The 27,438-nt window shown below is 36.9% G+C and overlaps 1 protein-coding gene across 6 annotated transcripts in view; it reads right to left on the bottom strand.

Annotated features, from left to right (window-relative positions):
* PLCB4 (phospholipase C beta 4) overlaps window positions 1-27,438 on the bottom strand; it is a 370,645-nt gene that overhangs the window by 165,403 nt on the left and 177,804 nt on the right. The window contains exon 1 of one of the 6 annotated variants that reach the window (XM_016135163.2): window positions 16,476-24,640. The exons of the other annotated variants lie outside the window; for them this stretch is intronic. The gene's annotated coding sequence lies outside the window, so the exon portion shown is untranslated. Of the gene's footprint in view, window positions 1-16,475; window positions 24,641-27,438 lie in introns of those variants that run through there. 6 annotated transcript variants of the gene reach the window in all.

Genomic DNA, 27,438 nt, shown 5'->3' with positions numbered 1-27,438 from the left:
ACATTTATGTAGCTTTGAAATGTCTATACTCTTTGATCTAATTATTTTCCTAGTAGGATTTATCCTAAGTAAATGCATACAAAATCTATGTAGCACAAAGATACTCACTGTTGTGCTATTTATGGGAGAAAAATGTTGTCATTATATGACTATCATTAAGCAATTGGTTAAATATATTTTAGTATTTAAATATCCTATGCCCATTAAAAATCATGCTTTTGATGAATAGTTATTTGCTAAACAAGAGCAAATTTAGAAGAGTTATAAAAAATATTCCAAACTCTTATCAAGCAAATATAAACGTTCTCCACATATTAAGCAAGAAGCCGATTACAAAATTGCATGCAAGTACGATACAAATTTTAATTGTTACATACATATTTCTTAAACACACACTCACACACACACACTCAACAGGAAAATAAGATTAGCAAAATATGTAGCAAAATATAAGCAGTAGTTACATCTCTGTGACAGAATTTTAGGTGATTTTTATTTTCTTTAACACTTTCTGTATTTTAAAATATTCATAGTGATAATTTTTATATTCAGAAAAAAATGTGCTCTGAAATAAAGAGATGGCACTAAAAATTTTGTTTTTCCTGATATAAATCAATTTTTAAATATGTATGTTATCCAGCAGAATTCCGAGAAAAAGCAAACAACAGGGAGAAACTAATAAAGCTGTAAAACGTTTTCCTTTTTAAGATTTAAAATCTTAACTCTACACTGAGAACCTTCACACATACCAGTTATGACTGATACTTAAGGTGTTACTTAATAATACTGACTAAAACTTTAGTGTTAACCCTGAAACCTCTACTATACTTACACTTGGAAATAAAACATATTCTGGCAACCATCTGATTTTTACCTCTATTTCCTCCATCTCAACAGTCATCATAATTAAGAGGCAAATGTAACTTTTAAAAAATTTAATAATTATAAAATAGATGAATGAGAATATTAAAATAAATGGCCTTTATAAATTTATTCGGTGATACTTATGACCATATAGGTAGGATTCATGATATCAGAATTTTACAAAACATATCTAAAAAGACTGTTGATTATGCGGGATATTTAGGATCAGCTTAATTTGACGAGAACGAATAACTGCTAACATATAATTCATTCTTAATGACCAATTTTCAAAGATATTAGAATCTGATGAATATATAGTTTCCCAAGAAAAGAAATGATTTGTTTCAAAAGATCGTTTGGATGTTGGTTGTTTGTCTGCAGCAACTGCTTTGGAGATGACATTTGAGTTCACATGCCAGTTCTCCAGGGTCCTCTTGAACATGTTAGGTGGCTAGAATTATATTAACAGTAGTTGTCTATGACTGGGGTTCTCTGACCTGATAATGCCTTAATACTCACCTCTTCCTTCACTGTTAAGGTTTAAGGAGCAATATTGGTGGACTCCGTGACAGAGGTTGAGGGCAGCACGGGCCTATCTCCGTATGATGTTTCCTCAAGTATCATATTCCTAAATGTGTAATAAGTCCCTGACTTAATAGTATTTTGATCTTTCAGAAATAGAAGATGCATTTGCATATTAATGACTTTCAAGTAGTGAATTAAAGACATGACAACTAAAAAGAAATTGTTTGATCAGTTGCAAGATAAATCAAACTTTAGACAATGAAAATATATAGTGTGTGTGGTAGGAGCCTTGGGAAAGGATATATAATTTAACTGGGTTTTTCTCTGATTTGATGTAACAACAAACCTTAGTAAGTTTTTTTTACATATTATAAAAAATTTGCAAAATAAAAAAATCTTATTTCTTTTATACCTCTGAAATAAAATACCCCTGTTTTTATTGACTAAGGGGATACACCAAATAGCAGAAGGTATTTTATTACTGCTGAGTATTTACTACATAGTTAACCTCAACAGCCCTAAGAAATTCAATAGTTCAGAGAAATAAGACAATGAAGCAAATCTGGAATACTCGTAAACAAAGAAGTGGATTTTTCTCCCTTTCTCAAAAGTAGAGGAATTTGTCACTGTTTTCAAGACCACAGCTAACAGAAGATATGGCGAAGGGTATAGTTTACCATGCACAGAAACGACTTCTCCCTTAGTAGTAGGTGTTAGTTAGCCCTACACAACAACTTCGGGGAGAGTTCACTACCCACAATAAGGGTTCAGATATGGTCTGGCAAACTAGAAAACCAAATGGCAACATGACAGATTAAGCACAGTTTTAGATGTAAGTCATAAACAGATTATGCCAATAACTGTCTCTCTTGCGTCTTGTTTCATGATGTTCTTAATTATGCAGTTAAGATAGAAGCCTGGGGCTTTGTCCTTGGAGAGCTCAGGGGTTCCAGGGTGGGGACTATGAGATGAGAGCTTGGGTTGATCTCTCCTTTAGCCTGACTTTCTTCTTAACTGGAACACCCTTTGAGGTACCGATTGTAAAATCTGGATAGCCAAGGTGGGAACTCAAGTCGGCAGTCCAAGGGAAAGACAGAGAAGATTTAGGCCGCATGGGCTTGCCTTACCCCAGTGGTTGTCAAAGTGTGGGATCCAGACAGCAAACATAATCTGGGAACTTATTAGAAATGCAAAGTCTCAGGCCCCAACCAGACCTTTGAATCAGAAAATCTGAGGTGGGGCTTAGAAATTCATGTAGTATGTAGCTGGGTAGGTGATTTTGTGTCAGCTAAAGTAGTTTGAAAACTGCCTTGGATGGAGTCTTCATTGAAAAGAAAAAGGCAAAAAAAAAAAAAAAGAGAGAGAAAAGGTCTTTCGATCTTCATTTATGTCCCAAGACAGCTCACCAGAGAAAGAGGCCTACTAGGCATCTGAGACTAAATAAAGCTCAGTTAAATAATACAGATAATCCATTTGTCTAGCATTAGCACTTCTCCCATGGAAAATGGAGGATATGGAGATTCTGGGTCCTGGTACTTGCTTTCCAACCAAGAGGAAGAGTAGAGATACTGAGGACCTAAAGTAAATGGGTAATTTCCTCAACCATTTCCTGCAAGCCTCGCCCTGAGGGGTTAAGTCTGAAAAAACCATTTAGGGGTTACAGGTGACTTGAAGAAAGCAAACAAAGAATAACATAACCAAACAGTCAGCACAACATCTATTTAATCAACAATGTAGACACTGCAGTCACTTAACAAAAAACTTTTAGCACCTCTTTTTGAACCAAACTTTAATGGTCCCTGATAACTATAAGCTATGAATGCTAATATTTCTCCTAAGAATTCAGAAAGAAAAGATTGAATAAATATTTGACCAGCAAATTCAGTCTTTAAGGAGCTGCAATGTACAAAAGAGCCATAATTTACAAAAGATCTTTCTAAAACATGCAGGTTGTAGAAGAAGCGTGCCCTAGAATTCACTCAAAAGCAGCTTCATCTCAAAAGATGCTCAAAAAGCATGACTTTTCCATTTACATTCATCTCTCTAGATTCATCGGACTTGACTTGTTGCCCCAAATACACTGATTCTTTTATAATTCTCTTTCCTTCTCATTCCTGAACCTTTTTTTTCTCCTAAACTAGGTTCGTTCAGATTGTGCTGTGGGTGTCAGCAAGAGAAACCGAGTTAGGTACCACTCCTGTATCTTCCTCTTTGTAGGATTCACAATGCTATATCCTGTTTATCTGTTTCTTCACTATAGGAAGAACTCTGGAAAGGCCAGTTTTGTTAATTATTATAGTGTCCACCATACAGTGGGCACTCACTAAACACTAAATGAATGATAGGATGAATGAATAAATACCTTATACTGTGGAGGAGCTCCAACCTAGCCTGAAAACAAGCAAGGCACAAGACAATAAACTCTTCTCTTACCCAAATGTACCATTATTTTTGTGTACCTGCTCTCCTCTCCAGGATCTTGAAATGCTGTTCCCTATCTCTTGTTCTCAACTTATGCCCTGCTGTCCCCTGGCGCCTGGCTCGAACCCAGCCTGTAAAACAAGTTTCTTCACTTGATGCTGCAGCCTGGTTGTGCCTGTGAGTAACTCCTTGGTTGTACATCCTAACTCCAGCTCTGATGTGCAATTCCCTTAGCTCAGACCGCTGATTCTCCATGACAACTGCTGAGATTGGCACCTGGACCCCAGAAGGTGGGGCCACACCTTGAACATATCATTATGGGTGGTTTTCTTATCCATAGAGACCACCTGGGTTGCCCATAAGGTCCTTCTCTCTCTTAGGCCCAGCCTTCTATATACCCTGCCCTGCCTTTGCCCTTGGACTGGCTCTCTCATAATTACTGGGCAAAACATCACCAACGCGAATCACATATGTCAGAAGAGAATGCCTTCTTTAGAGGCCCAATTTTGCCTTAATTATCTGAATATTTCAAAGGAAAGATTTTATTTTATCTTTGCTTGAATAATCTGAGTGTTGCCTTAGGCATGTGCATGGGATAAATCTGAGGATTCCAAGATGTGACTTTACAAACACAGGGAAACTGCTTTGGACTAGAAGCAGGCAGAAATTCAAGGGCTTGAAGAATTTTTTATTCTAAAAACTACTTTCTTATTAAAATAAACATGGGCACAGACAATGGGCTCTTAAATTTAATCAAGATTCCTGATATTTAAACATTCTCCGAGTGATTTTATAAACAGGTCTTTGCTATTATTATACAGGAGTCATAAGATGAGGATAAAGTGTAAGATCATGGATATTGGAACTGAGTCCAGACTATAAAAGGAGAAAATAAAAATATTTTTCCTCATGTTTTGATCTAAGAAGTAACCAAAGTTAACAGCTTTTATACGTTCATACACACAGGGGTATCATGTGAACTGAAAAAAACCTGTGGTCAAAGAGATGTAACTTAAGTAAACTTCAAATCTCACACAAATTCCATTATCTCTTTACTTATATCTTCAAAATTTCTCTACCTCCATTCTTCAAAATCTTAAACTAAGGACAGAGATGGAACTAATAAAATAGAGATAGTGAGAAAAAAATCACATGGAATTTAAGGTTTTAGGAGGTTGATTTTATTTTTTTCTGCTCATTCAAATTCTTTCCAAACTCTCCAAACCTTTCTTTCTCATTGTTATTTTTAATTTATGCAAAAATTTACAATTAAAAGGAAAATAAAGCGAAGTCCTTAACCTCAGATCATTTATGGAAGAAGTGCTATCTTTCCAGGTTTGCTTTTTTCTCCAGATGTGGCATCATATAATTAACCACTATTTCCAAGGAGGCAGAAACATCCTGTGTGCATTGGTTCAGGTAAGTGTGAGTGCACATAAAAACTAGGTGTACATATTAGAATATATTGTCTTTGGCTTTATCTGATAGACCAGCAAGAGACTAAATATTTCATCTCTTTTACCATCATTCTCGTAAGAAATAGCAGGACCAATGTTCACACAATTCGAAATAGGTCTTCCAATGTGATATTAGGAAAAGTGAATTACGGTGATCCAAATTTTATGGTTTCTATAAGTAATTTGGCCACATCTTAAAAAATGGGTCTGATTTTAATTATATATTACATCTTTTCCGCAATTAATGTTAAATTAATATGACCTATACAGCCTGCTGGAATGGAAACAGCAGGGCAATCGGAGATGGATGACCTGAATTCCAGTCCCAGCTCTGTCCCAACTACTAGTGTGACCTTCAGGAAGCCCGTTTAAGCTCTTGGAGCCTTAATTTCCTTGTCTTTAAACATTGGAGGTTGAAACAGTCATTTTTCTGATTCCTTCTAGCTCCGATTAGTTTGATTAAACATTATTTCAGCTCCAAATAAACACAGATGTTATTTAAGAACCGTATATGTCCTTCCTGAAATATATTTTATTTCCTAAAATGAAAGCCACATTCAGTTGGCTTCAAATAAGATTAAAAACAATGCATTACCATTGTGTATTGAAGAGCAACTGACAGGGTAATGACACGGTGACATTTCTAGAACAGCTCTTTAGCATCAAAGCAGACTTTCAAGATGCCAAATGCTTGCCCAATTCTTGTAAGGTCAACAGCCTCCAAATAATTGTTCCTTTCACACAATGTGTGCTTTTACTGGATTATTTTAAAGTCATGTTTGCTTCTATTGCTTTTATAGACACTGAAAAACATCCCTCACTCTAACAAGGCCCAGAGGCAATGGGAAGGATATCGGAGGTCAGAGAAGTCGGATGTGAAGTGATTCCCAAGAGTTCCAGTTGTATTTTATTTTAGTAAATGTCTCCAAATTCTAATTTAAGCCAGATCGGCAGGCTGGGAAAAAAAAAAAGAGAGATTAAAATGGAGCTTCTTTAACTCTGAACCTTTGTTAGACAAGCCCTTGGATCCCTCAAGTGTCAGCACTAAGAAGCCAAGTTACTGAAAATTACTTCAGTCCTTGTGTCTGCAATCAATTAACTTATTTCTTAAGGGGTAAAGTTTGACCTAGAATATTCTAAAATGCTACAAGATTACAGGCAAATTTTAAAGACACCAGAGAGAAGTCAACATCCTGACCTGGAGACTAGGAAGATGACATTCTCATTAGGTAAGAGAAGCTGGACTTCTGCAGTAATGAGAAATAAAAGTGGCTTCTCTCACCACTCAGCAATAAATGCAGATGCTGGGGGCTATTTACTATTGACCTACCAAGCTTCACACAGCTCTGACAATAAGGGCACCCAGAATCTATGCAATGACCTACAATTCAACAAGATTTCACAAATTCTAAGTTAGAAATCACAACTCAACTGCAAAATGTGGAAAGCAGACACTCCCTCACATTATGAGAGAGGCAGAACTTAAACCATATGTGTTTAAACTCTCACTGTCCAACCTTCATTCTCATGATGAAAGTTCCTCATATTCAGTAAAACATTTTGACGATAAGGCCTCTGACCAAAATGAGAGAAAGTTGTCTTTTCCTGGGAGCGTATTTAAGCTGCTTTCCTAAGAGGTAATTAAACCAAAAATAGGACTGCCTCCATAAAAGAGATGTCTATATTGCTTTCGCTATCCAATTTCCCACTTCAAACTCATCTGAGGACAGAGATCCTTTGCTACCTCAGCTTTGAAATCAGAAAATATTTCATATTATGCAAAAGATGAATTAAAGGCTTATTTATTTTTAAATGCTCCTATAAAATAATTTTCATGTTAAAAAGATGACTGTGTCTTTAATTCTTAGCTTTGTTTTTAGAATATTCTAAATGTGATACAATTTTATCAAAACATTGGGATGTAGCCACTTGGTCCGTGACATGAGTTGGCCTACCACGCTATTTTGGAATATTTGTGGTAGGCGTTTTAACAAAACTAATGTGGTGCCTATATTTAACTCTGAGGAATCACAAGTGTGAGTAAGCCATTTTATATATATATATATAAATTTTTATCTGCTCTAATTGAAACCAATCCCCAAGGTAAAATGGGAAAGAAAACAGGATTTGCTTCTGATTATTACATGAATGATGAGTTAAATTGTGTTTTGTGAACAAAACATCTAATGAAGTTTTAAAGAGAGGAAGGCTTGTAATTAAGATATATTTTGGCCATCTATATCACACCCCCCCATAGCCAATTTTCTTTCATAAAAACAAGTTTTGCCCAATATCACTATTTCCTAACTCTCAACTCATTGTAAATGTCTCAAAATATGGACTCTACCTCAAATATTCTGTCCCAAATGTCTTTTTGAGTAGCTGGACCTTCTGGACTTTAAGCTCTATGTCCTTCTCTTATTTTTGATCTTTCTTACCTCTCTAGGATTTAATTCCTACCTTTACCCTATAATTTTCTGATCCTCTTTCCACATGTGTCTGGTGCCCCGCTTTCGTCTTCCATCGTTTATGCTCTCAGTGTTCTTTCTCCTGTGGCAATCCCGTGGTATTGCCATTCTTCTCTCCTCTCCAGATCTCCACTCCTTATCTAAACTGGTGCTTCTTCTAGATCATTGGGTCAAATGATCAAAATCCAAGTAAAAGTGATCAACATGAAGATCGTCATGGAGGTTAAAAAGAGAAAAAACTACAGGACAAAAAAATTGGATTTTTTTTTGTACGAAAACCATCTGAACTTTTGGTGAACTCCAACCATAATGAGCTAATGGTAAAGAGGTAGTTGTTTAAACTTTAACCAACCTAACAAACTTAAACACCTTAATGAAGTCTTGGGGAGGACATGTATCAAAGGATATAACCACCTCAGCAAACTCTTTCAGATCTCACCATTGCTTTAGAGTATTTTGTACACTACTGTGCCATGATTTTAAGAAGCATATCAACAAAATAGAGAGCTGGTGAAGGAAGTCACATTATTTAAGCAACAATTAATAAAAGAAGTTTTCAGGGATTTCAAAGTTACTCTGAGTTCTTCCTGTAACTGATCAGGAAGAGGACAAGAACTGGTGAACTGGGCAGAGTTCCATAGCCCTATTGGTGGACCTGTGACAGAACCATATCCCTGAACTGTCTGTCTAACACCCATGCCATCCTCATTCTGTCTGACCCTTGGCATGTATTGAAAATGACTCACATGGGAGAGGGAGTGATATAGACATTGTGTTCATTCAGAGGAAAAACTATGTACCAAAGATTAGTGGTCTTGGGACTGTAGCTTTTAAATTGACATCAGGAAAGTAATAATTTATTTTACAATGAAAATTGTAGACTTTCAGATTTCAGAGGAATGTTTCCACTCACTTAAGGATTTAGACGTTCCTCTGGTCTTGAAGATTATAAAGAGATTGTTGCTCTGGGTGAGATGATATATTAAATGCCCCTCTAATGTCTTTTCAGAAATTAAATCTGGGTTAGTCCATCTCTAGGAGAGAATCTAACAGTCTCTTTCCAAATTCCTCTGACCCAAAGAGATCTAAACACTCTCGAATTCAAGTATGCAGTGAAATGGTTTTTGATGTTTATTCTGTATAAGACTATTGATTAAAATCAAAGTAGTAAACAGATGCAGAGCGACTGATTGCTTGGGGGAATGGCTGCCCATTTCGCATTGGCAAATAGTCTAGAGCTAATAAAAAACACAACTTTACTCCTTAAACAGAGTTCATCTTGTCTTTGATTTGTGTACTTGAAAGAAACTCTTGAAAGAGGCAAGCCATCAAGGAGACCACAAAAGGCAGTTTAGAAAACAATGATTTACACTGAAGACACTTAAGACCTTCTTCTGCCCTAAATTAGAACCGACAAAATATTATGAAGTCAAAGCTACCGCTTCAGAGTTTGGTCATTTTTGGTCATCTGTATGCTAGTCTCTGTGAAACCAACATTTTCATTTGGGGAAGCTGTAGTTTGCGAAACATTCTTCACTTTAATTTTATAAACTGGATAGGGTATCCTTACTCAACACCTGTCATGAACCACTGTACACTGCTTTGCTGCTTAACAGCTGCTACATGCCACCCCCAAATGGTATTTTTATCTTAAATACCTGAAGCTTATGGGCGAAATTTTCCATCTGAAGTTCTTTTAACAGCATGGAGACTATGAGAATTATCAAGACAACAGGTACCTCAGCAGCAGTTAAATGAAATTGGTATAAAGGGAAAACATTTCTTTGAAAATTCTGTTTGTTCTCTCTTTTAAATTATGAAAATTACTGTTGTTTGGCTTAAGGGAAAGAAAAACATCAGTGATCTGAAGAAATAAGATGTATGGATAAACCATGAAATGCAGATAAATCACACATTCTCTCGTTCAAGAAATTTCTCATCTCTTCTGCAGTTTATATCACAAAGTAATTTTATTAAGGTTTTATGGAAAGGTCACTATTGCATTTCTGTAATATTAAAATCTATCTTAGCATGCAGAAATCCCCCATGAGCCTGAAATATTAGTTCAAGACTAAGTTTATTAAGATTTTGGTGAGACTCAATATTAACTTTCTCCAAACATTACAACCGTTTTCAAATCAGATAAGCAGTGGTATATAAAACTGTGGCTCATAAAAATACAATCAGGAAAATAGCATCATTGCATATTAGGTCTTAGAGATTAACTTTAAATGAACTCTAACATTGTGAGGCAGCTTATCAAAACAGTTCATTCAGTCTTGGGACTTTCATTTCACAAAGGAATCAGACAGAAACATAAGGTCTGTGTAGCATGTATGAAAATAAATTGACATTTTTAAGATAAATTCTAATTCAAGTGCCAGTAATAACTTTAGTTGTCTTCACAATCCCTTCTGTCTTCTAATTCCTTCTTCTATGAGTTGAGTGATGATTAAACAGAAAAATGTCTGGTAGGTCTGTACCTGAGATGGCTGAGTCGGCTATCTTAAGTTTTATAATTCACATATTCCAGGAAAAGTATAAAGTTTATCAATATAATCAGACAGTAGAAACCTGTTATTTGGAATGTGTGAAATTACTGTCACTTTTTTTTTTTAAAAAATAAAATCTTCACTGATAACAAACACGTTGCTCCTTGGTGAATGAAAAGCACTACCTGAAGTTTACAGAGCACCCACAATCTCACCAGATCATTCTTTGACTCATAAACTAGAAATCTGGCAAGTGACTGAAGATGTAGCTTGGCCCACAGTCCTGTGTCCAGCAAGGTGCTGTGGAAGCCTTCCTGGTGTTATGGCCACACAGATCCCAGGGGATGTAAAGTCTATACTTAAATGCTTATGTCTTGTAAAAATTCCCTATACTAGACCTTAGGCTCCCTCTCCCTTATTTAGTTCTCTGCAGATTTTAATAATTAATTGGGATCCTCTCTCTATGAAGTTATGACACATGATGACCTCCTGGGCATGGTTTTAAAGACTTCGACTCCCATTGCATTTTGTGGTTGTGTCTTGACCTAGAGGTTGTACCTCGAGATACAGTCCTAGTTCTTTGCAAAGTGGTATATTATATTACAAAGCTTAAGTGATTGGCTGCAGAACTGGAATTTCCTCTTGGCCTCATGGAATAAAATGCTGGTTCTCAACTATTCTTAGGCAATGAACCCAAAGACTCTTAAGCCTCAGAAATGAATGCGAAGAATGCAAAACTGGAAGCCAAGGAGTCTTCCCTAATTCTATCTCCCAAACTTAAATCAGTCTCTTTTACCATAGCCACGACAATCTCCTCATATGTTAAAAAAGGACTCACCTTGTCAGCAAAACTTCTACAAAATGTAAAGATCTATAGATGAAGACATATGCCTAATGTGTTTATAGGTTAATTATCTTTTTAGCTCACTTGATTATTGATAAGCCCAACTGTAGGCATCTACGTCCAAGAAATATATAGTATATGGAAAACAACAAAACAACAATAAAACAAAACACTAAACTCCAGGCTAATTTCAAATACCCATCAATACACACACCTGCACAGGACATCTCATGATTACATAAGACACATGGACACAGACTAGTGGACGAAAGTGGGAAGAATTAATTTCAATTACTATGAAACCAGAGAGTCCCACGAATTACATTTCAGAGTTTCCTCATCTGAGAATGGACGTGCCTATAATCTATTAGAAGGAGGCTTTCAAGGCGGAAGAGATGGCTGAAGAGCATACTAACCTCAACTAACCTCTAGATGTCCTATGAATCCTATATTTGGAGGACTACATTATGCAAAAGAGGGTAAGGATCAGGCTTTATTTACTGAGGGCCACAGCAAGTAATTCAATTTTTCCTTTGACTGAACAATGCATGCAACAGCCCAATATTAGTCACATGAAACTAATAACTAAGCCATAACCAAATTATCTTTGAAAAAAACCGAATGTGCTCATAACAAGGCTGGCTTGGCTTCATTTAAATAATGCCATTATGGATTGACTATAACTACATTTTTAAAACTCTAAAAATTTCTATACTGTTTGTATTTATTCAAATATGTTACTTTTGTAATACATTAAAAAAAATCATTTTTATCACAGTAATACAGAAAGCTCTTTGCTCTTGATAGTTTCTTCATAGAAAATAAGTTTGTGAAAAAGGAAGTATCTTCATGCAAGTTGCTTTTTCATCCAGAAGTCAATGCTCACCCCTCTGCATCACCCCATATACAGCCACATTACATCGAGGCCATTTTAAGTTAAACAGCTGCTTATTTATTTTTATTTGTAACATACACTTAGGTGGATTTTACCAAAACCACTTAAGCAGAACTATCTAGACACGGTCTAAAACCCATCGTTTTGAGAAACTAAATTATAATAAAAAAAATACGGGACTCATTTTTTTAAAGGATTATATCTAGTAAACCACCAGCAAAAGCTATATAATCTATTTTTTGATTTATTTATCCATTTCTGATAGAAGATATTTCTGCACAGGTCCAAAATCAGTGTATATATTTTCATAAATATTAATGATTTGCTAACTCAGAGTCATTCTTGGAAGTAGATTTTTCACAGGAAGGAACAAGATGAGAAACCTGTTTAAAGTTGGAGTGGAAGAAGAAAGATCGCAGGACAGAGACACACATTTTTCCTCTCTCCCATTTATCTCCCCAAACCCACATAATTCTCAGTGCCTTTGATTTTTTACCCTTTACTTACATGACTCCCCATGTCCCTCAGTCAGTCTACACAACGCACTCTCTCTAAGGCCCTACATTCTCTAGACCTGTACCCCACTCCTCCCATCTCTTCCTTTTCCACGCTCCCTAGACTCCAACCACATGGACTTCCTTCCTGGTCCTCACAGATGCCATTCATCACTCTGCCTCAGAGGCTTTGCATATGCCGTTCCCCGATTTTGGACTGCTCTTCCCTAAATATCTGCATGACTCTGCACCTGCAGATCGCTGTTCACATGTCACCAAATTGAGAGGCTCCTTATTGTCACTCATTACAAAACAGATATCGCCACCATCAATAGGGTCTTTCACCTCACCTGCTCTATTTTTTCTATTCAAAACACAACAATATCTGATATCTAACATTTTATATATTTTGTTTATATTTATTTTCTATATCCCTCCACCAGAATAGCAGCTTTATGTATTTGTTTTCTGCTGTGGCTCTGTCACATAAAACAGGTGTGACACAAAGTTGGTGCTCAATATATCCTTGCGTAGAATGAATGAATGTCTCCTTTTCGCTTTTCTTCAATGAAGGAATTAACAGAGGAATCCATACATGACAGTGGTCTGATGTGTTGGTGACTTGGAGACAGAAAACGATTAAACATTAATATTTACAATATAAAGGGAACAAACTAGGATAAACATAGCCTCCTCTTTCCTCTCCAATGGATTCGCTATTAGTTATTTCACTGTGTTCCTGCTAGTTTAGATACTATACAGAATTCAATAATGAATAAAGCACAAGCTCCACACTAAAAAAAACCCTCAAATCCAGCAGAGTAGAAGACATAGGTAGAAAATTCGACACAAGCATTTTAATATTTTATAGAAATCTAGAGATAGAAGAGATGACTCTTATCCAGGGGAGACCAGGGCAGAAAGCTTTCTAGAGAGAACTTTGGAGCCGGGCCTTAAAGGATAAAGACTCTTATTAGGTGAAATGAGTAAAGGGGACCTCAGGATTAGGAAATGTGACGTGTAATGTCTGAGAGTTGGAAGACTATATGTGATCAGCAGGCAGCAGTCAAGTCACCATTTTGCTTAAGAAAATGTAAACCACTTCATATAAGCCTCCTTCCTATCCATTAAAAGACCGGCCTCCAATCACTGAAAGGATATTCATGGCATCTTTGAATAAGACTAACTCTCAAGTGAGGTATAACTGTCATTTGAGACAAATGTAACACCAAAGCTCACAGAAGGCTTTACTTTTTATCTTCTTTTGTGTCTATCCTTGGTGGGGGGCCATGTGACTAATTCCAGCCAATGGGCTCTGACGGACCTTCTGGGTTTAAATATATACCTATCCTTCTCTAGTCACCTTAGCCCATTTGCAAAAATGGCCACAAAGTCTTCCCCTCCCTTTATCATGCACCTTTGCAATGTGACTCTGCAGCTGCTCCATCAAGTTGTAGAAACTATGTCTCCATATGGATCTTGGATCTGGGTTTGGGCTTATGACTTGTTTTGATGCAAATTAGATGCTTGAAAAGCAGGTAAACATTGGGGCTTTATTTCTTGTTTCTCTTTGGAACCCTGAGACTACCATGTTAAACTGGCTGAGAAAGCCTCCTAGAAGATGAGAGGTCACATGGAGAGAAGCTTCTTTCAACCCAGCCCTCCTGGCTGAAGCCCCAAATATGTGAGTAAGGCCATCCTACTTCCCAGTCTTAATCTAGCCAGCCCAGGCTAGTAAAGCTGCCTAACTAGCACCACAGAATTGTGAGAAATAAGACAGAATTGTTTTTTAAATTCACAGAAATTTGGGGTAGTTCATTTCAGAGACTGACTGATACGTCTGCTAAAAATAAGAATAAAAGAAATAAGAGTTCTCTACATGGCTCCATGAGTAAGTGCACATTCTGATTATGGTATGTAAATGATGGAAAATGATGCTATTAAAGAGAATTAAGGAGATCCAAGGAAGAGTAAAGGGAGTCTAGAAAAAAAAAAAAAAAAAGAGCAATTAGAAACTAGCAAAGCAATCCAGGGTGAATATGGAAGTATAATAAAATTAAAGTCCGCTACCTGTTGACTATTTATAGCTAAGCCTTAAAACTATAATATCACTTTTCTGGATGATACTAATTATTATAAACACAAATCTGTCCATTGGACTGTGAGCAACCTGACATAGAAAGATCTGTTTCTTTCAATTTTCCCCACCTGCATTTCCAAACCCTGTGCCTAGCAGAATGACTGGTATTTTAATATGTGATTAGAGAAATGTTGATGGAGTGAATAACAAGATGAGGAAAGAAATAACTTGATTATTATGCCATGTTATACATAACAAATATAACAAAGTTGTGTTTCTACACTTTATTCCATATCCCTTTTGCTGTTGGGCTTTGCTTTCTCCCAAACTGTTCTTATTTATGACTCCTATTCTGTTCAGAGTAATAAGTAAGACAAAGATTATGTGATAAATAAGAATCGCAAAGGCTCGGGGTGAGGGCATCTGGATTTTATAATAGCATTTTGTAGCAAAACTGTACAATAGCTATTTTAGAACACTTAGGTGAATTTTTCACTTCTGGATGTTTTACTTTCTATTTAATTTAGATAGCTGACATTGTTTGCAAATTTATGTCAAGATAAAGTCATGTAACATTATATAAAATGTTAGACTATGTTTAATGCTTCAATATCTTTTTTTTTTTTTCAGTTAAACTAAATAAGAAGGAACATCAGCCATCTAACAACCATAGACAGGAAGCTAAAATTTAACTAATTCCCTACACTTTTGGAGCAAATTTGGGTAATGAAATATTATGTGATAAACATAAAACATTTTAGAATTCAATTGTGTTTATGTATTTATATAGCTTCACAGTTAAGTTGAATTACTTTGAGAGTGGTCCAGAGAGTTCTCATTCCATCATTTTACACTAATATATCAAATTATTACAAATGTGCTAATATGCCTAGCCTACAGACCTGGCACACAGCAAGAAAAATTCTATCCCAAAATGTTATTTTACATGCATAATGTCACTTGCATAATAATTTACAGATTCTTAATAGTCACATTTTTTAGTGTTTAACTTTATTTCCAATACTGTATTCTAAAATGTTTTCTCACCTTTAATCTGTATAAATACTCTGTGTCACAGGTGCTCTTATTGTGTCTGTTTTGCAGATAGGAAAACAAAGTCCTCGAGCAATTAAATTATTTGTTCAAAGTCACAAAACTATTATATGATGAAGCCAACATCTGAATGATGATGGCCTCATCTCAGTTCACTTAACTTTTAAGAAATGCTGCTTTCTCTCAAAATATTAATAGAATGGCGCTTTTAAAAAGTGAACTTCCTAAGAAAGTTTGAAGCATGACTGAATATGAAAAATTAATTCCAGAGAAACTTTCAAAACAGCATTATGTAAAATGTGGTATGCCTCTTTTTCTTTTCTTTTTTTCTTTTTCATGTCTCATGGAACAGATGTTCCTTTGCCCTGAGCTAACAATCTCCTTCCTGTCTCCTTCCTTCTGAACCATAACACGAGGAGGCCTCCACGTGCTGTTATTAAGGATACACATTCAGCATACAAAACCACATTTCTGATATATCACTGTCTGCTAGGATTTATGGTGGATTTAATAGCTGAATTTACTGAAGCTTGCTCAGCGAGGAACTGTGTCTCTCCCCAATTCAATTAGCTCCTCTTAGAGTGAAATATCATGAAGAAAAGATGAAGCTGAAGATTAAAAGAGCCAGTGAAGAACAGACTAGGCTCACAGTACACATGGAATAAGTCACATATACAGGTATTTGGGAACATTAAAAATCTGAGCAAGGCAGGCATAAATTTTCTTGCCATTTTTCTTCCTAAAGAGAATGCTTTTCCAACTGCTAACTCCAACTACTGGGGGATGAGAAAGCTGCTGAAATTAAGACAGAGACTCCCGCCTCCCCTGTCCTTCCCACCTTCCCTGCCCTTCCATGTTTCAGGTCAGGGGAATGGAACGTACTTGCCCTTTGACAGGTCTTCCTGCCTCTTCTTCCCAACCTGGAAATCCAATGTGAAGCCAATGTTTTGGTCTTTTACTAACAATCCAAATTCCCCAGGGAAATGGGAGGAGTAACCAAATAGCTTTGAGCCTGAAAGTCAACGAATCTCTCTCCTGGGGACCAGAAGGCCAGTGACACACTCAGACCAAACTTCTCAGGGGACATGACCTAAATAGCCAATTAATCTTTACCTCCAGAAAATCCACAGCTTCCTCCTCTAGTTAGAGGGCTAATTTTTGTGTACATGAGTCTCTTGGTTCCTTCTGGCTCCTAGCAACCAAACAAGTCCCCATTTCAGCTTATTACAAGTGTCTTGGCTTTACCATCTGTGAAATACAAAAGGAGCTAGCTGGCCAGCAGCCAGTCTATTTGTGGTGGAAAACATGGAACACCCTACACCTCCAACAATAGGGTGGGGTAAAGTCAACTGTGACGAAGCCACAGGATGGAAAGTAGAAGGCCATTAAATGTTGTGGTTTCAAAGAGTTTTTCATAACATGGGCAAATGCTGATAGTATTATTTTAAATGAAAAGGCAGAATGTAAAACACAGTTTCAGCTATTCCAAAAGATGTACAGAAATAAAATGCAAAAGATTTGAAGGAAAATGTTCAAATGTTAGCCAGTAGTTTCTTTAGGTGAAGGTTTCTTGCTGAGATTTTTCTTTTTATAATTTCAAGTACTTTCTAAAGGTTTAAATGATTATTTCTCACTTGGATTTTAAAAATATACTCTCATCTTCATAAGAGATTATCAAAATGATGACAAGTTCCTGAGAAAGTTGTTTAGGAAGTCAATCGTGTATACTTCTGAAGTATCTTTCATATCTCAAAGCTCAGTTGAATTTTTTGCTAGTCACTCTTCTTGTATTTTCTTACCTATTCTGCCTAAAATGAACCCCCCACTCCACCTAGTTCCCCATCTTACAATCCTGTCTACCTTTTGAAGTCTGGCTCAAATGTCATTTTCCCCTTAAAGTTTTTTCTAAGTCTCTCTTCCCTTGAATCCCACAGCATTTTATAATACCTGTCAAAGACAATTGACCCTTTCCATCCAGCACTATAATTATTTCAAGATCATGTCCAATCCTGAAAGAAGTTTTAGATGCCTGGGAATCTGAATTCATCTTTGTATACCCTGCACAATACCTTACACGTAGGAAGCATTTAATAAATACATAGAGATAAAAGAATACAGATGAAACAGAGGTAAAAAAAAATTAGTAAGTGAATTATTTAATTTTAGATTTAATTTTTTAATATGTCCTTTGAGATTTTCCCAGTGTCTAGCCAGATGTCATACCCCATATTCTGGTGCCCACAGTTTCATAAAGTTATTAGCTATTAAGCTTAATTGAGGCTGTCCAGCATACAACAAATGCATGTTAATTATGTAACCACCAAGGATGAAAATACAATAAAACTTTAAAAAATGTACTAGATGAAGAACTCCATGAGGGCAGGACTTGTGAATGTTTCTCATTTTTATGTCCTCCTGGCACATAAGTTCTCAATACCCATTTATTAAGCAAATGAAAAGAAACAAACGCGTGGGACAGGCATTGCAAATGTGAGGTGACTCACTATAGTCATGGCATGTGTGGACGATGCTCATTTTACATGTTGGCTATCATCTGAAACCCACAATGATTACTATATTAGATGACATGGGAACCCCAGCTCTCATTCTGCTAGTTGTGAGGTCCTATGCAGCTCCCTCGAGCTGTGTGCTGGAGGTAATGACATCTACCCGGTAAGACGTTGGTAGGGTGATATTAGATAACTGCAGACAGATGGCTGAGCACAGCACCCAGCAATGAGTAAAGCATGTCAAGAAAGGCAGCTATAATTGTTATGTGAGAGCCTCTTGGAAAAACTATGGATGGATTAGTAACAAACATCTTTGCTCAAATTTCTCCTAAACTACAATTTTGGAACTTTATAAATAAACATATTTTCTGTGCTTCTCTTAAGTAAAACTATTTGACAACTTAGAATACAGTTTCTGGATGTCCTGTTAAACAATGTTACCCTCATGCATGATACTGTTTTTATAAATTAAATCTTGCCTGGAAATCTTGCCAATGGAACATAAATACCGACACTTTTTCAATTTGACTATAATGAAATACGCAAGTATGAGAATGGCAAACACCTTTCTTGATTTACAGAGCATTTATGTTTATGGGACAAGGTCACTGTCATGTACTAAAGTCTTATAGTTTGCAAGCCACCCCTCCCACCCACCTTGAGTTAACAGAGTTGGGACTGGGAGGTTCTGTACAACTGGATGTCTGCTTGTTCTGATGTAAGCAAAATTTCTGTCCTCAGTGTCCAAATCTCCAAGAAAGCGGGTGGAAATATTTGCTCTGAGTGGCTCATGAGATTTAATTGAATAAAAATAGCATAAAGTTATCTTCTAAGGTAACAAGCATGTTGTGGTGGCCGCATGCAGCCATATATTAGAACAGCTGTACAGTTCTCGATATGTTTACTTTAAGGAAAAATACATACATGGAGTAAAACCATAACGAGAACAAACTTTTTGGAAAACGATTTTATTTTATTGTTTCAAAAAGAAGTGCCTGGCCCAAGTGTCCCTTGAGCTGTGGAGTTGAGGCTCCATTCCTTCTAGATAGGAAGGCTGTCCCCAGTCACACGTCATGGCACTTGAGGGCCCTTTGCCAATTACTCCCTTTCCCTCCTGCTATGCAGTGAATGGTACTCTAAAGCATATGATTATCGTGAGACCCACAAGGGAACTGTTCTTACTACAAGGAAGACCCTCCCTGACACTCAGCAACCATGAAGCATCTAACCAGCAGTCACTCTGTTGTAACTGTAGTGCTCAGTTAACAGCTGATACGCTAATAATTGGCCCACTGTGGGAAATTTGGAATCGAAGGTCAGATAGTGGCTTGAAAGTGTGCGTCTATAATCTGTTTTTGCCTTAACTATAACTGCAGCAGGAAAACTGCATGGGCCGAGATGTCAGTACTCTTGTGCTCTCAGGAAAAGAAACAAAGCTGCTCTTTTTAGAAAATCAAATTATTGTCTACAGATCGAAATAGCAAAGTTCTCTTCTGTTTTGCTCAGGCCTGTTTGACTTATCTATGGAAACAGTGCATGCTTTTTAAAAATTGGGCTGATTCAATATTATGTTGCTAAAACTAGTCCTTTTGAGGTTAAACATGTTTACTCTGCATAAAGGGTAAAATTTCACTCAGTTATATCCTGTGACTAACACAGAGTGAATCCATTTCTCCTCAAGCATGGGAGAAATATGACGGTGACACACTGGACTGGGCTGAGAAGCTGGCTGACAGGCGCCCAGTCCAGGGCTTTTCAGGCTTCACCTTGTATCCAGATCACCTGGGAAGACTGTTAAAATGACCGGGCCTATCCAGCAGATATGGGGTGGTGCCTGAAACTGAACATTTCTAACAAGCTCCCTGGTGATCTCAGTGTCCAAATCTCCAAAAGAGCAAGATGGAAATATTAGCTCTGAGTGGCTTGTGAGATTTAATTGAATAAAAACAGCATAAAGTTACCTTCTAGGGCAACTGCTCCATGGACAGTAGCACAGAATTAATTGGGATCTGAGTCTTAATTTTTAGATTGCTTCTTATTGAAGGTCTAGTCTGTGGCAGTGAGTGAGAGGCAGGAATAATGTGGTATAATGGGAGGACAGAACAGGGTGTAGAAATGAAACAGAGCCAAGCTAGAGTTTCAGCTCTACCATTTATAGCCACATGTCCTTGGGCAACTCCCTGGGTCTTAATTCTTTACTTTGTAAAATGAGACAAATAATCCTTCTTTCATAAAGCATGGGAGAATAAAATACATAAACATGTACACAGAGACTTGATTCTAATAGAGACTCATGACCTATTGGTTCCTGACAGATCAGCATAAGCCATGCATTCCTGCTCTTCCAGGGGCCCATATCTGGCTACATTTACCCGTCTCCCATGCAGTTAGGCAGAGCTGTATGATAGTCCTGGCCTATGAAATGTGAGTGGCAGTGATGTGTTTCATATCTAGGCAGACTCATAAAACCCTCCCACACAGAATCATTCCTTTATGCAACTTGCCCCTTCTATGTAGACATCGTCCCCAGGGAGAACTTGGAAGCTACGTGTTAAAGACAACAGAGCTCTCATCAGCTCAGATCCCTGAATAATGGAAAACCCATGGCAGCCTCACCAACCACTATACCTGTCCAATATTGTTAGATGAGCAAAAAACAAACTTGTACCATATTTGAGCAATTATATATTTGTGGCCTTCTTTATTATAGCAGCGATTCTACCTACAAAATATTGTTCCCATCTTTTTCTGTTCCTCCTTCCTCTTCCTTACCTTCCTACTGTGCTCTCCCCCTGAAATAGCCCCACATATACCCTAAATTAGTGTCTTGGTTAAAAATATAAACTTGGAAATGAGAGATACAAGGTCCAAGTTCATCTCCATCCTTTCCTTGTTTAGCCCTGGACAAGTATGCCTAGATTAATTTCCCGACCTCACTTTCCTCCATGTGGAAGAAATAATCATGTCATGTATATGATGTACCATCCGAATGGAACATTCTTATACCCACTCTTCTTATTCCTCACTCGACTAATTCCTGCCCATCATCCATGATTTAACATTGATGTCCCTGATTCCAGGAAGGCTTTTCTAACCACAGTGCGGGATAAGGGGTCATTTGAGATCCCCTGCTTCTCTCACCTGACCAGTAGCCTCCAGTACATGCGAGTATGGGCTCCCCGGTCAGCCTGCCTGGATTTGAATCCCAGCTACACCTTTTATAGCTGTGTGACCTTCAGCAAGTTACTTAACCTCTCTGTGCCTCAGTTTCCTTATTTTTAAAATGGAGATAATCATGGTGCCTACCTTCAATAGAATTGTTTCGAGGATTAAATGAGTTAATATAGAAATGGCTTAGAGAGAGAGTCTGACATGTAATTATTGCTCAATAAATCTTAGGCGGGAGTAATAATAAAAGCTGCAGTAGAATCAGTTCTGTGCTCCACCTATAGGTCTCCCATCTTTGGCTGCATGCTTTTGCAAAAACCAGTGTATCATTATCTCACCTGCATGGTACTTGACCTGTGCCACACATTCAATACCCTGGTCTTTAATAAATATATCTAAGAATTTAATAAAAGTATCTGAGAATTCTAATCAATCAAAGATTTGCTTCTTCCTGAGGAGTTTTTAGCCTCCTCTAAATTACATGGGTAGATTGTAACTTTGAAGTCTTTTCCACACAAAAAATACATAGATATAGATGTAGATATAAATATAAAGATATGTAGATATAGATATATGGACAGATTAAAGTACCTGTTGAATATCAGAAACTGCTAGGACCCCAGGGACACAAAATTAAATGAGAAAATCATTTTCGTAACCAGAAGCTCATAGGTAAGTCAAATTAACTTCTACCAGTGAACAAGCCGTGAAGGCCTTTTTATTAGACTACAAAGCAAGGTGATTTTGCCTGATATCAGCCAAGACCATGTTTTTATTTTAAGGGTATGCTCACTGTAAAACGGGTCACACCTCCTCACCCTCTGGAGTGGAACACTCTCAAAAACAGTTTGACTCACGACCCCAAGGGCAGAGCTGCTGCAGCTTATTTGCTTTGCACAGAAGAACCGAGCAAGTTTATGACCTGCCACAATGAAATGTACTTAAGAAAGTGCTAAGACAGTGTTGTCCAGGCTTACGTTTTATTTGGGGGGAAGTGGCTGGGGGGGGGGGGGGCTTGACTCTCTAAGTTGGAGACACTGCAGCCCTTTGTAAGCACTTCACAGGTGACAACCATGACAGCATGTAAATCACCAGTAATGCTGCATCTTGCATTTCTCAGAGCAAATCAACATCCTCATTAGCAGAGATTTTTTTTTAATGTCTCCTAAAGTTCCTATAATGTTTAAGTATAAGACCCCGCTCTGATTTAGTTTCATAAAATGATTTTCAAATGATAGAGCAGAACCTCGTTACAACAAAATTCTGTTATTAAGGTTTTTATATATCAGGTCAAAACATGTCCCTCTAAAATTCAATAAGCACTCACTCTAAAAGCCCCAACTAACGTAGGTAGCCTGAACATTAAATGTGACTTCTGATTCCAGGCACAGGTGCTGTAAAGAATTCCACTCTATTTGCATCTGAGCAACCCTTCTTGAAAGAAACAGCATTTCTAATTAGTCATCTCACTGGTCCACAAACATTTTATGCAGGATGTATTATTTCCTTATACCTCACATTGTTCAGAAATGATTGACAGAGGTAACTAATCTTTATAAGCTGGTATCATCTTCATTATATATGCACATAATTATACATACACAAAATAGCACTGACAGAGTCAATGTCTCCTAAATGACATCAAGCTTAAATGCAAATGAAAAGCTAAAACTTAGTCGTTAAAAGCACTGACTTTGTTACTAGGCAGGCCTGGGTTCATGTTCTTGATGAGCTAAGTGAACCTTGGGAAAAATATCTCCTTTCAACCTCAGCTTTCTTATCTGTTAAATGTTGTTAATATACTATCTACCTGATAATGTTGTCAGACACTGAATGTAATGCACAAGATGTCTAGGGTAGAACAAGAGGAAGAAAATTTCTTGGTTTCTTCACCCCTGACTGTTTAACTGAGCCTAAGAAAGTACAGTGATATTAGGGTTCTGCTTTTCAAGTACGATATAAAATGGACAACCAAGAAACTTGAGAAAATGAATACAGAAAAGAGATGGGAAGCAAGTATTCAAACTTAATGAATCCAAAGCTGATTAATTACATCCTACCCCGTAAGCCCTTTAGAAACGTAAAACTGGATGATGTAACCTTTTCTTCTTTCCTTACTTGTTGGCTAGTTGAGCTTTCTCCAACTACAACTGATAAACCTATTTTTATGATGAATCATCAAAATATGCTGAAATCTGTCTAGAAGAAAGGCTGTCTGTGAATAGACCCAAATATGATTCTCCTTCTCGAAATAAAAATTCAGGTGGCCTTCACTGGCCTTTTAGTGCTAATCTGACACCAATCAACAATTCATTTTAAAAGCATTTCATCTTTTTGAAAACTCACTGAGGTGAGATGAATAGGCACTTGCTACACTCTAAGCACTTGGTCTAGATATTAGAATGGAAAAAGTTCCATTTCTTGAGATTTGTTTAATTGTCCTGCTCCCATTCAGGAATCATAATTAGACTATATAACCTGACTAATCGTCAAGAAAGAACACCTATTTTAAAGTCACCCAGGAAAGGGAAGACATTTACCTTCTTCGTTTCCTTATTATAATTAAGAGGCAAAGTGGGACTCATAATATCCACACTATTTAAACAAACATATGGAGATTTTGCAAAAAAGGAAATATGTGATACTCTCAAAATGAAAGTCATGAATGATATATGCATACAATGGAATAATACTTATCAATAAAAAGAAATAGATTACCTATACAAACAAAAACATAGATAAAACTCAAGTGTGTTGTGCTCACGTCAGATTCAGTACACACTGTATGATTCCATTTCTACGCCATTCTGGATAAAGCAAAAGTATTAATGATGGAGAACAGATCAGTGGTTGCCAGGGTTAAGGATAAAGAAATGGCTTGACTACAAGCAGGCAACAGAAATACATTTTTTAAAGGGATGGAAGGAATGGTTCTGTATCCTAATGAAGTCAGTGCTTACATGACTTAATGTATTTGTCAAAACTCATATAGCTTAAACCAAAAACATGAATTTTACTGTCTGTAATTTAAACATAAATTTTAAAAAAGAAAACACACAATTCATTGTTTACCGAGGCCTAATCTTAACACTATTTTAAAGTGTAGACAGGTGATTTCTGTTGAACTAAAAGAGACTTCATTAATAAAATCTCAAGAGAACCTATTTTTCCCCAGCTCTACTGAGGTATAACTGACAAATAAAAAGTGTATGTATTTAAGGTGCACAATATATTTTGATATATGTATACCTTTTGAAATGCTTGCCACAAACACAATAGAGCTAAATAACATATCACCTCACAGTTACGTGTGTGTGTGTGTGTGTGTGCGCGCGTGTGTGTGTGGTGAGAATACTTAAGATCTACTCTTAGCAAATTTTAAGTATGCAACACAGTACCAATAACTGCCCCTGGCAACCAGCATTCTACTCTCTGTTTCTATGAGTTCAATCTTTTTAGATTCCATATATAAGTGAGATCATGCAGTATGTGTCTTTGTATGTCTGGCTTATTTCACTTAGCATAATATCTTCTAGGTTCATCCATGCTGTTGCAGATAACAGGGTTTCCTCTTTTTTTAAAGGCTGTATAATATTCTATTGTGTGTGTGTGTGAGTATAAAACACATTTTCTTTATTCATTCATCTGTCGATGGACAATTAGGACGTTTCTGTACCTTGACTATTGTGAATAATGCTGCAATGAACACAGAAGTGCAGATATCGCTTTGAGATACTGATTTCCTTTCCTTTGGATGTGTACCCAGAAGTGGGATTGCTGAACCACATGGTCCTCCTATTTTTAATTTTTTTTTGAGAAACAAGAGAACCCTTTTAAAACTATAGTTTATACTGTGGATTGTCTCTCTATTCCATTCCACCCTTCTTCGGTTAGGGAGGCCAGAGAAATAAATGCTAAATTTCCAAGACTTCTTTGTAGCTGGATTCCAATGGAACTGGAACTGATTACAAGCACTTAAATATGTGAAGGGCAGTGGTCATCTTCCTGCTGCTGCTGCTCCTGGCAAGTGAGGTTTAAAAGACAAAGGCTTTAGAGGGTATTTTGGCAGTAATAGCAACAGTGGCAGGCCCTGGAACTCACTATTCTTTATTCTCTAACCTTTAAGGCCATTTCATAAGCACTCAATCCCCTGTGTTAAATCGTTTCAGGTTGAAACACCTAGAGGTATTTCTTTCTTTTGCCTCGATCTCTGTTGATATCAAAACCAGTTTATTTATACAATGGCCCCATGTCATAGTGCCCAAAGACGGGCTTATTTGGAAGTTTCAGAAAAGTTCCATTTAAATCCAGCAATCCAAGGTCAAAGTGAGCTACCTTCAGTTTTCTAGATTTTTCAGTGCCGTTCAGTCCTTGCTTACAGTGTTGGAATGATGACATATGTTAGCTTAAGAAATTATCTCTTATAGGTGACAGCTCTAGGCTGATATCACATGGTATTAAACGTAACCAAAGACAGACTCTATTTCTTAGGTATCTCAAACAAAATCTCAGAATTGAGCTTTATAATCCTGGTTGGTCGGATTCAGGTATTCTGTCCATTTGACCCCTAGCAATAGGAGGTCATGGCCCAGGTCATTCCCATCACTAACAAATGAAGATACAACATAAAACCTTTTACCTACTGGCAACTGTTAGCATGTTCTTCATAGACTTTTCTGTTGTTCATTACCTGTGGATTTTAAATGTATCACTCCTTCTCTGTTAATAATTAGCCACATTAGTTACACCTAAAATAAGTGCTGCAGACTTGTTTTAAAAAATTCCCATGAGGCTTGGCAAACATAGCCTGAAGTAGAATTAGGAATAAATTTAATGTTTGGATGCCTGGGGACTGAGCTACCTACATTGTTATACCTCTAGGGAAGATACTTGAGCAAATTCAATATGCGTAACCACCTTGCTTAAATGCTAAAACAAGCACAGCATTTTGGACAAGGTATGTAATGACCAGGTTCAAAGGAAATGCATTAATGAAGTAAAGGGTCATGAATGTGTGGTTGAAAATGCCTTGCACAAAAGGTGCACAGTATATTTTTATGAAGGGAATGAATAAGAGGTACATGTATTTTGGGCTCTATAGGAGTAAAACAGGTTTGTCTGAGATAATTAGATGGTTTGTCTCTGAAGCAAGGGTTGCTCATGGCAATGGATTTTGGTCATCATTGCCCCTTAATATCATTCACCCTTCAGATAAAAATGGCCTGATGTTCATCTTGAAATCTTCCCCTCTCCTGCTCTCAGTTCCTGAGGTTCCAGTGACACTAATTGCAGAAGTGAAGCTTGTAAGCTGGGCTATGCTCTCCCACAACTAGGGATGGAATGCTCTTGCTTCGGGAATGGACAGAATACCGAATCTGATCAATGGGGATTAACAAACTCAATTCTGAGACTTTATTTGAGACTCCTGGGAAGTAGAGTTCTTCTTTCTCCTGCTAGGTTTGATACCACAGGTAATCAGCCTAGAGCTAGCAATGACTAATATGCAAAGCCAGGGAGCTATCCAAACATAGTCGAAGGAACATTAGAGAGACAGAAAGAAACCATGTACAATCAAACTGATAGAGACCCAGGAACAAGCTATGCCTGAAGACCTTTTCAGCTGTGTAATCCAAAAAGTTACCCTTTTCTTGCTTAAAACTCACAAAGTCAACATATAAATTTTATTTGTTCATTTATTTATGTAAAGAGCCTTAACTGAATGAAACATTACCCTTCAGCTTCAAGTGTATATTTATGTGTATATTTTCATATTTCCAGAGCAAAGGTTCTTCAGCTTTCATGAAGTTCTCAAATGAGTTGTAATCCCCCAAAGGTCAAGAACTGCTCTTCTAGAGAAAAGAAATACTTCAAAAATTGACAACAACAACAAAAAAAATTAAAATTACACTTTTTGGCATTCTTATTTTTTCAAATAATAAAAAACCTGACCGATTTCTACTTCTAACTAGAAAAAAGGAAATACGGAATAATAATGGAAGATCGAAGTTTTAAGATTTTTGTTACTCTAGGTATTCTTATTTTTAGAGACACCACCCCAAATCATTTCAAACATACTGAGTGGCACCCAAAGCAAATGCAGTTTATATGTAAGTACATCAGACAGAATTCCTGAAAGTAGAGTGTCTGAAATTTATCTTTTTAGACTT

This window comes from Rousettus aegyptiacus, unplaced genomic scaffold (assembly GCF_014176215.1).
Source record: "Rousettus aegyptiacus isolate mRouAeg1 unplaced genomic scaffold, mRouAeg1.p scaffold_m13_p_12, whole genome shotgun sequence".
In the NCBI taxonomy this organism is placed as follows: Eukaryota; Metazoa; Chordata; class Mammalia; order Chiroptera; family Pteropodidae; genus Rousettus; species Rousettus aegyptiacus.
This window is presented reverse-complemented; position numbering and strand designations above follow the sequence as displayed.